This window comes from Acanthochromis polyacanthus, chromosome 9, assembly GCF_021347895.1.
Source record: "Acanthochromis polyacanthus isolate Apoly-LR-REF ecotype Palm Island chromosome 9, KAUST_Apoly_ChrSc, whole genome shotgun sequence".
NCBI lineage: Eukaryota > Metazoa > Chordata > Actinopteri > Pomacentridae > Acanthochromis > Acanthochromis polyacanthus.
Genome location: NC_067121.1, coordinates 23,068,452 through 23,084,419, shown reverse-complemented (window position 1 = coordinate 23,084,419; position 15,968 = coordinate 23,068,452). Strand labels below are relative to the sequence as shown.

General features: G+C 41.8%; 1 protein-coding gene across 1 annotated transcript in view; it reads left to right on the top strand.

The window, feature by feature from the left end:
- Positions 1–15,968, top strand: part of phlpp1 (PH domain and leucine rich repeat protein phosphatase 1) — a 44,654-nt gene that overhangs the window by 10,211 nt on the left and 18,475 nt on the right. The gene's annotated exons all lie outside the window — the stretch shown is intronic.

Here is a 15,968-nt window from a genome sequence, read left to right as displayed (position 1 = left end):
GTTTGACTGTCTTTTCTCGTGGATTAGGAGCTAATCAATCAGGGATAAAAACTCTGTCATTGTCACCACACACTGCACATGTTAAGACAGCTTCCTGGCTTTATGCATAATGCATTATGATGGAGGAGACACTGGATTTGTTGGAAAACTGCAACCAGCAGCACACATCGTTACAGAGTTGTTGCTTTGTGTTGTGATTAAATAGCTTTGGCTTAACTGGACTAACTGATTGAACTCCATATTTATAAGTCAAAACATGTTAACTTGGCATATGTCTGATATCTAATAATAATAGCAATCATTTTATTTGTATAGCACAGTCTCGTCTATGGAGAGTATGTTCTGCAGACAAGACAAAAGCAGCAGTAACACATAACAATACAAGCTCAAGTACAGCAAAATACAAGCACACGGTTAAGAGACCAGCTAAATGGCAAGTGGCACAAATACTTCACTTTCATATCCTTGTTTGTGAACAAAACAAGTTCAGACAGGAGCCTCAAGCAGGCTGCAGTTTTTACTCTGCCCAGCATAATATGCATCCCACTCTCCTTTTGATTTTACAGTACAGTACACCGCTCTGGTATTCACCCAGTCTCTTGCTCACTCCAGTGCTATTCTCGCACCGCATCTATGAAAATGTTGCTGCCGCCTACTTAAATCTGCTTTTCTCTACTCAGGAATCTGTCTACTCCGTGATTGGTAGCACATGCTCAGCGCACACATACATAGAATCACATCTGTTCACTGCGATCATCACTGTGTCATCTTTTCAACACACAGGACGTCTTATCTCCTACAGCACAACAACGTACACTTACTCGGTAGGCTTTGTCTTGTAGTGATGTTGATGAAGCCAGTGCTGCAGCTAACAAAACATAATTATTGTTAAAAATTAATATGTAATCAAATCAGAACAGTGTTTTGTTTTGCACACACTTGACGGTAATCACAGCAAAAAAACAAGCACTAAATTTTCTCTCTGTGACAGACCAAGAGCTAATGTCACATTGTTTCTGCTTTTGATCTCTAGACACGTGACGCTGCCGATTCTGCTCACTTATTATGCCCTCAGTGTTTGACTTCTCATGACATCATGTTTGACTGACTGGCTGACACACACACACAGTCTTCATTTTAACAAAGTATGAGGAAACGGGGTTTTGGTGCCATTGCAGCTAGAAAATAAGTTGGCTGTTGTGCAGGAGAGGAAGAAAGAAGTGATTTTGTTTATGCAAATGCCAATTCTGATGCTGCTGTAATTAGTATTTTTACTTATTATCTCGGTAATGTAGCGTATTTCCTCTGAATCACTGCTTGAACTCATCTGGGTTGTCAGTGTTGCGAAATAAAAGCATGCCCCTGAAGGCTACATAATGCACATTTCTCTTCACACATAAATTAGGAAGTAGGGTATTTACGCTATTCTAAAAAAAATCACCAAATGTCATAGATTCACATTTGCCAGGGTGCTGTGACTCAGTCGACCCACCTGATTATCTTCAGCAGTGTTGCTCTTTTGTGACCTTTACATTTTCTGCTTCTAATGGGCGTCGGTGTTGGCCTTCAGGCTGAGATAGTGGGGTTTGTTGTTGTATCTCCATTAAAGCCTCCACTTTTGAGTGTCAAAAGTAAGATTGAACTCTTTAATTAAATTAGTGGCATAGTGATATTAAGCAAGATTATTGTTACTGGAGGGCTTCGTTGAAATGCAGAGGGTGATTTACTTTGAGTCGGGAAAACTTTAGGATGGCTATGTTTGGTACTGTTAAAATCTTAGTAGTATTATTAATTAAAAATTGAATTGAATTGCACTTTTGTCATAGCCTAGCCCTGCTAGACCCATGTTTCTGAAGGCACAAGGGTCTAGGCACGCTCGACAGGGAGGGAGGCGGGCTAAAAGGTTGTCTATCAAATCACTCTACAGCAATTGGGTAGGTATACAACCAATCAGCGCAACGAATAGGCTCCTAGAGCGCCGGAAATCAGAGGATGCGGTAGTTCAGTGGAGCCTTATTTATACAGTCAATGGGTGAAGCTCAAGTATATTACAGACATGTTAACAGAAAGATTATTCAGAGTCGGTGCTAATGAAGCTCAACGACTGTTATCGTTTTTGTTGTCGACCCTGGCAGAGAATTAAATTCGTTGCCGTGGGTTGTCTAGCGCGGCTAGGCTAGTTGTTTCCGGTTGTTTCTGTCAGAATCGTCGCGCCTCTGTCGTCACTTAGTTACGCCCACCTTCTGACTCTACACTTCATGGTGATTCGTCCGGCCAGATTTAGGAGAATTCAGCCTCGAGCCTTATGGAGGGTAACTAGACCCACCCTGGCAGAGAATTAAATTCGTTGCTGTGGGTTGTCTAGCGCGGCTAGGCTACTTTTGTCATGCTGTCATACCAGTATTTTCTCGTTTCTTGCTATTTGGAAGGACTGATTGTGCTAAATTGTTGCCGTACAGTTTGAGTATTCTGCCCAGCTTACTGAAAGGAGAAACTCTTGAAAACTCTTTGGTGAAAAGCAATATTCACCCTTACTGTGATCTTATGAAAAGGTCAGTGAGTGTGATGAGAAGAGGAAGACCGAGAGGTTGAGAACGTCAAGCTCGTGTCCCCTCTTCGTTTCTATCAGCGACAGGCATTATTAATGCAGTGGTACAAATGAACAGGGAAGCCTACGGTGACAAACAGGTGGGAGTCCCTGCAAGCTAATTAATCATTGACATATGCACACACACACACATATGCGCGTTTGAACGTGGATGTGCACCCCGCCACAATCAGCGTTAACCTTTCGCGCGACATCAAACCTTCGCCGGCTCACCAATTAGCGTACTCATCTCCCCTCTTTAGCCCCCGTATCAGAGGGAGGTGTTGTCAGCCTGCTCCTCGTCGCTGCTCACCCTTCATCCCCGGCTCTCACATTTCACCCTCCCCTGATGCACTTCCCAGGGGGCCTGAGTGCTAGGTGGGTAAGCTTAAACCTTTGTGTCTGGAATGGCGTTATTGTGCTGTGCTTAAGATGACAATACCTCACTCCCCTCTCTTTCACACTCTCTCTAAGCCCCCCCATACTGTATACGGCGCTGCACTTTATCAGGGCTGTATAGAGTGCTGCACAGACACGCTGTTGCTGCTGTATACAGACCATTAGCAACTGCTGAGTGACAGAATGCGGAGGCTGAAGTGACACAGTGATGGTACCGATGAGCAACCAGCGTCCTGAACGCTAAGCTAGTATGTGTATCTGAGGAACCAATTGCATGATTCGAGCAAATCTTAAAAAATACTCTTTGATGGATCATCTCAACCATTTTCCTGATTGTCAGTTAAAAACTATTGTTTAGATTAATGTGCTAATTGTTTGTTAAAAAATAGTGAAAAATTCTAATCACAATTTTCTGAAGGCCAATAGACTGTCTTCAGACTAAATGTTTGCTTGATCAGACATCGTTAAACACTTTTTAATTCACAATGGCACAAAAGAGAAATTTTCTCCCACAATGCAGAGAAAACAGGAAAATCCCTTCATCCCTTTTTTTTCTTTCCTTCTTCTTAAACGAATAGTCCACGAATTTCACACATCATGTTCAGTTCATGGGAAATAGTACCGCAGCTTGTGAAAATAGCTGTCAGACATCATGTGTAGCTCTGGAGAGAGAGATTTCCACAGTCTGGAGAAGCAAACTTACAGTTTTATGAAGGCTCGCGTGCAATAACGCATGCTAGGCTTTTTTAGCACTGCCTCAAGAGGATGTCATTTTGCATTTCGCTATACATATTGTATGAGCATGAGACAAATGTTCTCACAGATAGAGAGGTGTTGAGTTTCATATCTGTTTCATTTTGAGAAGATCCAGCATTTTTAGAAATTGGATATACAGGAAATTAGACTATAGGAAGAACTAAAAGTCAGGATATCTTGCTGTTGTCGATTTTCCAGCTTGATGGATGTTAAACTGAGTAGTTTTGCTGTTTTTGTTGAGCCACAAATGGGTTGATAGCTTTTTTTGCACTAAACTGGAGCGGCAAAGATCTATGGAAAATAGATTATGAGACATGTTTGTTGTCACTGTTCCTTGCTCCATATTTTCTGAAACCATTTATCGTTTTGTAGTGAGAAATTGTCATTCTCGGCATACATACAGTATAATGGAGTTCATAGTGTGGATGTTTGCCTCATTTCGTATCTCCCCTGAAAACTCCTCGAGGCATAGACGCTGTCACAGTGTTGTCATACATTTGGGATTCGCTTTAATTGCGTCTTCACTACAAACTGCAGCCCACCTTTGTGCCATTGTGCATGCGTTGCCCGTGTGCCGGCCTGATTATGTGTCCTCATGTGTTAGTGAGAGAGCTGTAAGACTGAAGGCGAGTGCTGCATCATTCATGAGTGTGTGCCACCCTGTGCCTGGACTGCAGTGACCCGTAGCTGTCAACAGTGTATCCTTGACCATGATGGCACAGGCTGTGCTGAGGACACACTGCAGGGACCGCTGGCATGTGGAGGGCTGTGGGTGGGGCTTGGGGAATGGGTGGGCCAAATTGGGGCTGGAAAGGAAGCTGGGTCTGCTGAGAAGGGCTGAATAAGACACTAATATAATACATAGTACATTCTCTGTCCTTTCTACTATCCGGGGACCTGAGGACACTTAAGCAGGATGGACCACGTACTGACATATTTCAAAAGAGGGCTGAGGCCTCCTTAGGGTGTGAAGAAAGAGAGGTCAGATTCTGAGCAGGCTGAACTAGAAATGGTGATTCCCTGCCTGCAAGGACCAGCACATAAAACCACTCAGCCTTTAACTCTGAACAGAAGAAAGCAAAAAGAGGAGAAAAGAGAGTGTGGATGGCAGCTGGAGATACTGAAGCCTGACGTTAAATACTCCAGGGAATGGGTAATGGAGGAAGATAAGTAGGAAAAATGAAGAATTTCAGTTATACCCAGACCTTCTTTGCCCTCTGAAGCATTTAAATACGTGCACACATATAGTTACAACCTTTTCACTCACAACCAGTGAGTGTGTGTGTCTGTGTGTGTGAGGCAAGCAAGTAAGACAGAGGCATTACATAACTGGACACCATGACTCTCCTGCCAGATTACTATCACACAACAGTAACTCAATTCACACGTGTGCAGGCTTGCTTTATTTTGTGTGTGAAAGCGCACCCTCCCATTTGTTTCTCACGCATTCATGACCTGCTGGTAATTTATTATTTCCCTACATAGAATAGCCATCCTCTTCCACACCGATGAACAAGTCTATCGTGCATTTAAACTCTACGTGCAGCAGTATTACATAAAAGCTCGGAAGGTTTGATGAAGAATACATCTGACCTTTAGCTGACAAGATATTAAACACTCACTGGAAGTGACGGAGGCATCAAAGTGTGTTCTGAGTTGATACAAAAAAAGAAAAGGAAAATAAACGACGTGCCTTAAACAAGCCTGACACTATACGATGTGAGATGCTATGAGAAAGCTTGCTTTACTATTCTCTTGTCTTCTCTGTCTTGATATCCTTTTCTTTTTTTAAGGGAATCTGCCTTTATTTTTAAAAGGGTAACTCCAGTGTTTTCAAACATGAATCATGTCTTTGTAGTTTTTGCCGCCATTTATGGCACCAACATCAATGATGTCATAGGTTTTAATCTTATCAACTTTGGGATTTAAACTCATTTTGATTTGCTGACACCTGGCCACTGGAGGCAATGCTTAGAAGGCTCCAGAGCTCATATTAAAATGTCACCTTTATCCATCGCTGGGGGCAGGACACACACTTTGAACTGCCTCTCTGTCAGAAGTACAACATAAAAAGAGAAAGCAGCTTGTGTTTGTGGTAAATGCTGTATAGTGAGGGGTCTAATGAGGATAAATATGTTCAAAGGCTACAGCAAAATAAATGCCAGCAAAAAAAGTTGCTCGGAAATTAGTTTTGATGTAGTAACGTGTTATTTTAACCACAATCCATACATTAGACAAGCTTCTTTGTGCGATAAAAACACAAAACTAGTACCCAGATCGCCTGGTTGTTTCATTAGCTGTAGCTGTGCACACACAGTTTAAACACAGTATTATAACTGATTTTTAAAAAAAGTTTGTCAAAAGTACAAAAATAAGACCCAAACGTACATTATCTTTTAATATCCATGCATACACGATTTCATACTATCATGTGTTTTCTAATTTTGTCAACCCAAGAGGATGCTATCTGTTTCGTGCCACTCTCAATGTTCAGGTTTACAGCTGACTGAGATCAGCTCACAAAGCCGTGTTACATTTTCCTCCCATGAATCTCTGCCTGAGGTGACAGGTTATGCCAGTAGCCAATTCCTTTTCAGTCTGTTCATATCCGTGTTTATCTATATATGCATTAGTTTTTGGTCATCTCAAGGACTCGCCTTACTTCTTTTACGCTCCGTACATAGACCTCCTCTCGCCTGCCATAAACCAGCCAGCATAGCTTCTAATATTCATGCTTTCACAGTGGCGTGCCACTATGGACCTTCATTACTATTGTTTTTTCCTGTACTTTTATTTATTTATTTTATGCACACGCAGCCCTTCAAACATGCTAAATAATTCATTTAGGAGCCTTGCACGCTTTCACAGCCCTGCAATCATGTTCAGATTTACACTCGTGCACTCAATTAATTTGTAGTGTGTGCTCACACATGCACATAAACTGTATGGAGCGTATTTGCATTCACAAATGAAAGGGGTAAAAAAAAAAAAAAAAAAATCCCCAGAGCCTTTGTGTGTCTGAGAGTGTGTGTGTATGTGTGTGTGTGCTCTGAGTTAGCTGATCAACGGGCTCGTGTTTTCCAATGTAAGGTTTCATAACACACACTCATTATATAACAGCAGCAGGAGTGAAGCTGGAAAGAGAAGCGGAGGAGAGGGGGGAGCACACAGCTATGTACGTCAGTATCCAGGCCTTTTCACTGACGGGGGAATCACTAGGGAAAATCGTATTTTTTCACACATTGATGCCAACACCTGTGAATTGAGGCATCCATGATGGAGTTCTCCTCTCTGTCCGCCACATCTGGGCCTTACTTTCAGTGCATATGGTTAAAATAGCACGATGAAGCATGTTCACAGTGTAGCGGGCGCTGTGAAGGATGCCGCTGTTGATGGAAAAGGCTGTTATTTCTTTCACTTAAACGCACATAAGTCATTTGTTTAAAAATTCATAGCTGCGCAACGTGATTTACTAACCACTTATGGAGGCTTTGTAGTTCCTCATTCCGGCTGCCAAGCCTGTGACTTATGGCTGCATATTTATACATCGTTTGCATCTACCACGAACCCATAAATACTGATTTGCATCATGTCCTGATATGGGAAGATAAAAAAGTGGCCTGAAAGTCTACCAATGTGCATTAAGTTATGTCAGTAATGCAGAAGAGCAACAAAGTGTGCAAGTGGTTCAAATTTACGTAAAACAAAAAAAAAAAGAAAGATTACAGGCACGAGATATTCCCCTAAGGTCATCCTTGCACCATTGTGCATCCCCATACTGCCCCTACAGGTGGTGTGTGGTACTGCCATGACCTGATGCCCATAGCTGTACAATGGCTTTGATAGCAGAGGGCTGTTTAGTTCCCGTCTTCCCAGGGGCAAAGGGTAATAATGGCTTGATGGGGAAGATATTGCAGGCTGTGACCTCATTTGGATTCAGGATGTGTTTCAATGGACTGAGAGGATATTTTGTATGGCGTCTTCGTGCGTGTGTGCACATGTTTCTTACTAACTGTCCTTCCTGGTGACATGCTTAAAAGAGAAGACCTATCGGAATAAGAGGGCATCCACTAAACTATTAATTGTCCATCGTCTCTCAGAGGATGCAATGTCTCCAACCTCTCATAGCCACCTAAGCCATAGCAACATACTTTCCCAGAGCACCCTGTCTCTTTGGCCCTGCTCTTTAATACTAGAGGCCCGACGGGTATCACCACAGCTGCTGTTTAAGCTGAAGGGTGTTCAGTGTCTGACAGTCTCAAGCACAAAGTGTGTCGCTCAGCTTTTCCTATAGGATTGTCAGCACTCTCTTGGGAACACAAGGAAAAGTGCACAAAAAGACTACCTGCCACTTTATTCGGAATTCTTGGTAGATATTATTTTAGTGTACTCCAACGAATTGAAATTCTGCATTGTGTCGCTCTACAGTTTTTAGCATCCATACTGATGAACTCATCCATAATGCATGACAATCTAATCATGTTTAATTCTTTTATTAATTCCAGATAAGGAAAGCAAACCGCAACATGGATGTTTGGATAAATACTCATCTCGAAAATCAGCTGCTTGTAGCACTTTGCAAACAAGCCGAGTTTACAGTTGTTTATCATAATTTCACCGCTGACAGATTTTTTTAAAAGAATTGCTTCTTGTTTGTAAGCAGTGGCAATTTTTTACATTATGCTTTGGATTAAAGCTAATTTATTTTCATGTTCTGATATTTATGCGCATCAATCATGAACTTTCAGACAAAAAAAATACTATTTTAGCAGAAGTTTTAGTGATTTTTGAGCTAAATGCATCCACATGTTAATATATACACCATCACACTGATAACATGCTGATGTTTTGCAGGTTCCCCATGTTGCTAACATTGACTTTTCAGATTCGCATACAAAGTACAGATGAAGCTGAGACGGAATGTCGTAAGTCTTGTTTCTGTTTGGATCGCAGTAGTCAACCTTCTGACCAAAACATTACATCTTATTCTCACAGCACAGCTACTTTAAACAAAATGAATCTATACAAATCTGTCCTTGTTTGATATTTTGACTGCTGACCATTCTGTTTAACTTAGCATCCCTGGCAGTCAAAATATTACAGATCAAGCCCAACCTGGCGTGTTTGTGCTGAACACGATCCAAATTAAGAACACCCGGACACACTAGTGCAAATGCCGTGTCACACAGCGATAATGCAGAACCTCTCACTTATTTCCCATGCAAACATGCACCTCATCTTCTTATCACTTTTACACAAAGGACAGCTTGACACATTTCACACATCAACACCTCCTCAGTCCCTCAGGGGGAGACTTCTATCTGTATGGACCCGTTTGTGTGAGAACATCTGGGAACTTTTAAAGAGGGTTTGTACGATTAAGTGGCTGCTAATTAAGAATCACTGATTTCACAAACTGTGAAACTGTGTGGTTTAAACAGGCTTGAGACCTTTCCCTGAAGAGCTCGGGAGCATATTGTGTTTTTCTCAATGCTCTCTGCTCTGAAAGCTGCCGAGGTAAAATGTAACGCAAGAAAAAATTGCATAGCGCTTAGGTGAGCACAGCGAGCAGCCCGTCACCCGTGATGGCCTTTGCCACCTCCAAGCAAGACTCGTCAACCGCTGCCTGAGCAGACAGTTGGCTTAACATGGCCTGTCACTTTGTATCTAAGTAATCACCTCAAGTCAGCCACAGAGCAATCCGGGAGCGAAACTAATAAAGGAATAGAACCGTTTAGGCAACGGCAAGGGCTGATGGGATGCAGGAGGCTCGTTCTGCTCTTGTCTGAAAACGCACACCTATAAGTAGACGCATTTTGACATTGCGTGTGCGCATCTGCGTGTGTTTTGAACCAGAAGGACAGTGCAGCTATTTGTGTCTCAGAGTAACAGCTGGCCTCCTCTCGGTTTTACGTCTGTTTCTATATCCCTTCTCCCTCAACTTCCTTCAACTCTAGTTTGCTATTTGTGGGTTATTATCTCCAGCGCAGCATCCATTATTAAATCATGAGTCTACTAGCTCATCAAAGATGCTACTTTGGTACTTACTGATTCATGCACTTCATTTCAATTCAGTTTTATTTACATACTGCTAACTCACAGCAGAAGCTATCCCAGGGCTTTTCACATAATAAGGTCAAGACCTTACAGCATTATAAAGGGAAATGACTCGGTTCAAGTACAGCGTAAAAAAATGAACATAGGAACCCAGCATGGGCTTAGAAGTATTTATAAATCATGGGGTCTTGCTGCCGGTAGATCACATCTGTCACCGCCTATAGAATAAACAAGCATGTGTCTTCACATGCTCGTGCTCTGCTGTGACTTATGTGGGTCAGCGATGCCCTACGGTATGGCATGCCCAGTCCTGTAGTGGAGGTGTGCTGATGTCAGGTTGCATTTAGCAGGGCATGATGATTAACCAGGGACATGTCCTTGTTATTACGAAGAAGATCCAGAGGAAAGAAGCGTTGATCTGTTAAATGGGGAGATGGATGAAGAGAGGTTAGCCTCGGGTGCTGATCGCTAACAATGATGGAGAACGGGAGCAGCAGAGCATCGGGGAGTCAATTCTGCAGCGTGGTTGTAGAAATACCGACATGGAGCAATTAGAAGTTGTTTTTGTTTCGTGTCAGTGTGGTTGTGTGTGTGTGAAAAAGCATTCTCTCTATCTCTCTCTGTATATATATTACAGTTATTCGTATCAGTATTCTGAAGGGGGTAGATGCATCATGTCAGAAGCAGTTGTTACACCTCTGCGTGTTGGTTCTTGAATTATACAGTAATGTGTGTTTCACTGGCTGAAAGTCGTGACTTGAACTTGCAAAGCGTAGGGCCAGTTCCCCCTTCCTGTGGGAAAGTACAACCATGTAAGATACATTGGCATAGTGGTACTCTAAAAACATGTCATGGGTGTGTAGTTTTGCCATTTTGAAGTTTTCCTGCCTGTAAATGCAACAGATCTCTCACAGATAAGATTAGCAGGAAATAGGGCTCATGGTAGCATGAATTCAAATAACTTGCTTTTGCGGGCTTCGGCTTGCTCTGAGGTTGTTAGTCGGATGTTCAAGCCGCACAAGAGTTGGAATCCAGATCTACTGGAAACTTTTATGCAAACAGACACTGTAATTTCTGTTCATCATCATTATCAAATAGTGCAAAGTGGTTGTTGTTGGTTGGTCTCCCCTTTTGTTTGTATGTGTTTCACCGATTGTGCTTTTAAGTTCTGCAGAACTAGTGTACACAATTGAAAGAAAGTGAGATTAGTAATGAGAGATTCTTGTTCATTAATCCTGTATGAGTGTGTGTGTGTGTATGTATGTCTGTTTGTGTTGGAGCAGAATGGGTGCGCTCACATGGGTATTGGAAACTAGTGTGGAAGGGAAACTGTTATTTCCAGAGCCTGTGGAAAAGGAAGGAAACCATCTCTAGTTACAAACACACACACACACACACACACACACACACACACACACACACACACACACAGTAGTACTCCTGCTCCTACATACTGTGGGTCTAGGAATAGACTGACTTCTGCACACGAACACACCCACCTTGCAATGCCTGACTATTATTTTTGAATTCAGATCTTCTGCATTGCCTATAGTTTATGGGATGACTGACCACCATGACTAACATCATCGCTGCTCAAAATATTTCAAGTGTAGGTGGCCCAAGGTTCCTGCGTTTGGAATATGGCAAATGTCTCTTATAATTTCCTTCCCCTACTGTAGGGTAACCAAGAGATCCTGCGTTTCGCTGGCCCACCCCTGTAAACAGGATGCTCACGTGGGAGTCCCACCCATCTCCCTGTTTCCTCCGATGTGCATTCCCATGGCCAGACTGAAATGTTTGCCTCCATCTAGTCGGCCCACGTCAATGTGAGATGGTTGTAAATCCAGCACAGGAGCGGCTTTCAAACTTACTCTTCTCACAAAGCCAGCCCACTCAAAGCTGTCTGTATTGTTCTCCCTATGAAAAATCCCATGCCGTTTTTGGTCCATCATCGTTTGAGGGGAGTAGAGGGGGGTGCAATTAGATGGCTGCACATATGGAGATGGTTAATCACTGTCACTGTGATGGAGAGTGTGTGTGTGTGTGCATGTGTGTGTGGATGTCAGCGTGGAGAAGAGTGTGTGTGCGTGCACATATGCTTGTGTGGGAGAGAGCACGCTCCAACAAACAGCCTAAAATAGTAGGAATATGCCCATGTGACATATTGAGGCTAAAAGCTTGTGAATAATTTGTCTAATGCAACACATACTCTCCTCCTAAGCTCACACATGAAAATACGCTCCTGCTGGTAACCTCTGCCAGCCAGCACATTGGAAGGGAAGGAGGTAACCAGTCTGCTCCATTACCCCAGTCCATTTGTCTGTCTGTGTGCAAGATGCCATCCATATCCATGTGATTTGGATGGCATTTGGTGGGTGGATAGCTCTTGGCATAATGAATATTTGGTGGTGAAGATTTATACAGATCATGCTTCTATACATGTTTAAAGGAGGTACATAAATAGTCATAGCAGTTCACATGTTTTAATCAGGAAAATATTAAGTGCAAACAATAACATGAATGTATCAGTTGTTCAAATTTTATGTCAAATCTTTTACATTCGTAAATGTCTCCCTGTAAAAATAATATTTTTTTGTTCCCTTACTTATTTAACCCTTCTCATCTCTCCCTTCCTCATGTTTTCTTCTAACGGAAACCTCAGTTCCTGGTTTAACTCACTTATCTAAACCACTTAGTTTGAACTGAAAATGGAATTGGACTCTGCTGCCTTGTAATACTATTTTTGTGCATCGCTAGGTGCACTGGGTGGAAGTTATATCAGGAAGCAGCTCTGCAAAATGTAATGGATATTTTGACTTCCTAATAAGAGAGTGAGGTAATAAGATTTAATAGAGTTAATTAAGTGGTTGGCATGTGGTGACTTGCCTCACCAAGATGGTGTGTTATCTTAATATCAGTAATGAAGCTGTGCATCAAATATATTGAAAAGGAATGATAGAACTATGAAAATAAGATTGAATGCAAAAAACTGTCTTTTAGTTCTATTGCCGACATCTATTACCATCACATGCAGAAACACAATGCTGACTTGAAGGAGGTATGCAATCTTATTTTTTTTTTAGATTTTAGATTGTAATTATTTGCCAATACTTTGCAGAAATCTGTTTTCACTTTGACATGAAAGAATCTTTTTGTGTAAATTCTTGTCATTAATAATTCAATGTCGAACAGCAATGTAACTTCAAGGGGTGAGCACCTAATATAGGCACTGTAGCTCCACAATGAAAGTCGTGGATTTTCTGGATGCCAGCCAGACGTCCTGGACGTTCTAGCAAGGAGAAGTCACCTGAATGTTTTCTTTTTGTATTCAGTCTTTGTGTAGTAGAGGTTGTAATAAAAAGAAGAAACACGGCACAGGCTTATATATGAGAAAGGCAGTGGGATGATTATTAGACATTGCAACACTGCAAAAACATGCAATGACACAGGAATAGAATTTACATGATATACATAGATGGAAAAATGTGCTCCTTATATATAAAAACTGGGAGTAGAGCAATACTAGTGTGACTGGAATGGACATGCATTTGCATTTTTAATAGCGATAATATGATCAATATTTACTGGTTTGTAAGAGAGGCTTTGATTTGTCTGTTACTCGACATGAAAACATCATGACAGGGCTGTCCACTTTATAACCATCCCCACACAACCTTTTTTGGGGCACAACGTCACTGTTTGGCCAACGTTTTGCTTCTCACAGTAACGCAAATACTCAGTCATTTAATAGCATTTCCTGTTAATTGGATAGCAATAGTGTCACTTTAAAGAGAAAGAGAGATAAAACCAGCAGTTTCATTTGCTCCTCTTGTTTCAGAAGTGCAGTTAAATGCATGTGGTGATCAGCAGCGTTATGGAAAGGAGGGGAGCTGGGACAGAGAGACGACAGTTTGCATTCAGTGTAAATAAGGCAAAACATCCAGTGATGTTAACGTTCTGATTTTTAGCTGCAAGGTGTCCGACACACTTATGTTGCGCCGATCATTATCTAACAGCACCAAGATGCCCTTTTAATAAACTCTGTAGACAATGTTTGCAGCCCTCTTAACATAACTTTCAGGGCCGAGTCTATAGAAGGACAAGAGAAGTTGCCAGATTCCTGTTTAAACTGTATTAGCTTAGGATGCCACTGAGGATTTTATTAAGCCAATAAAAAAGAACAAATATAACTAGTGTTTTATTAAGATGTTAGGGTGAATGTGCTGACAATCTAATGCCAAATGTGATTATAGCAGTATTTTACGCGTCAACTTGTGAGTACTGCATGAGAACAAAGGGAATTGGAATATTACAGATGTCTTTCATCTCCTGATAGCTCATTTAAACATATTTATTCAGATTTACCAGATTGTAATTGCCAGCTTTTAAATCGCTGCTGTGAAGTCAAGGCTGACTGCCAGAGCACAGAGAGAAATTATGAAAGAAAGGTGTTCTTTTATGCCATTTAGATGTACATAATATGATTCGCTGCCGTGTGCCATATGTTGTAGATATTTTCCCAGTTTTGTGCACAGAATGAACAGGACTTGCTGTAACTATATGAACTCTACATCATTTTTACTCTGAACCACCCAGTTGTGTTAAGTTTATCCACAAATGGGTGTTTACTTTTTGTGGTTGTTTCACGAAATATGCCAAATGTACTTTCGAAAGACTTCTATTTCACATGGAAATCTAACGTGGTTTTACGATCAGCTGTCAACCAGTGTTGCATTAAACAGTAAGACGACTGCATCTCTACTCTTTATGTACTTGCTCAGAGGCTTGTGCTCCCCTGTATCCCCTCAGTAGCTCAAGCATGATAAATCAACATTTAACAATCGTGTTTTGTGTTACGTACTCTGCGTTTTGTCAAAGCAAATTTCCTTTTACAAACCAGGGTATTGATTCTGCTGTGAATACAAGACTAGTTTGTAACGCTGATGAGAAGTTAGGGCTCAGTTGTGCTGCTAATTTAAATTAGGAATTATCCAAGGATTGCACAAAACTCTGCATCTTGGGCAAGGAGAATTCAGCTGTATGTTAGACAATCTTATGCTGTCCGTTGTGATGACCTCAGGTATATCCACATCAGCTCATATAGGAGCAGAAATCCTCCTGTGTTGTATGAAAGCAGTGTGCAGTACACTACTGTGCTGCATCAGCTTTACAGTCGGCATGCGAACCTAAATTATTTAAAGCCGCGAGAGCGAGAGCAAGTTCACACTTGCTTACCCTACTGACTACTTCTTCTTCCACCAACCCCCACCACACAAACCCCAGCTTCACTCTCTGTTTAGACTGAAGTGAAACATGTGGGAAGGAGACGGTGTAAGAAAGATGCAGCTACTTTACAGCAGGCCACAGGACGAAAGACGTTTTCTTTGACCATCTGTCGCTTGGAGAGGAAAACTCTGCAGACCACACCATGAATCTTTTGGTCGAAAGAAAAAACAATGAGGTTAAAGAATGCTGCGAGCACAGAACATAAAAACCACAGATAGAACAGAGAAATCGAAAAGCCAGGCAGCCGGACAGATAGAAAAGAAAGGACTGAGGGGGGGAGGGCAGCACATGCCAGCCCAGGGAGGTTTTTGCGGAGGTGGAGGTAGACAGAAAGCAGGTGGATGTTTAGACAGAACGATAACACAGCCTGGCTGACAGAACGCCTGATAAGCAGCCTGACTGTCAGGTTTGGCAGGCTGGAAGTGAAGTGAAAGAACCAGACATGGAGTAAAGGCAGACAGATGGGTAAAATGAAAGAAATATAGCTCAGAAATTTTAAGTGAATAATTTACAGGAGGTACACCTGCAATTAATTTGAGACCCTAGTAATGTAGACTGCACTCCACTGAATGCAAAGCTCTACTGTTGGATTCCATGTGTAAAGCAGGACATTAGTGGCTCACATTTGTGCTGAATGTATTAAGACCTTATGCTAACACTGCATTGTGATGATATGGTGGTCAGAGCTCTGTAGGGACGGTCACATAGATATTAGGATGTCAGGATAGCTATGAGAATGACGATGCTGGTTGGTCCAAAGCTCCTGTCCAAAGTGTTTTAACAATTGTTTAGTAGATTCATATGGTTCAGATGTATGTATTTTGTCCAGACTGAGATGGCTCTTAATGATTTTGGTGAACCTTTGATATCTCACTGAGCACCA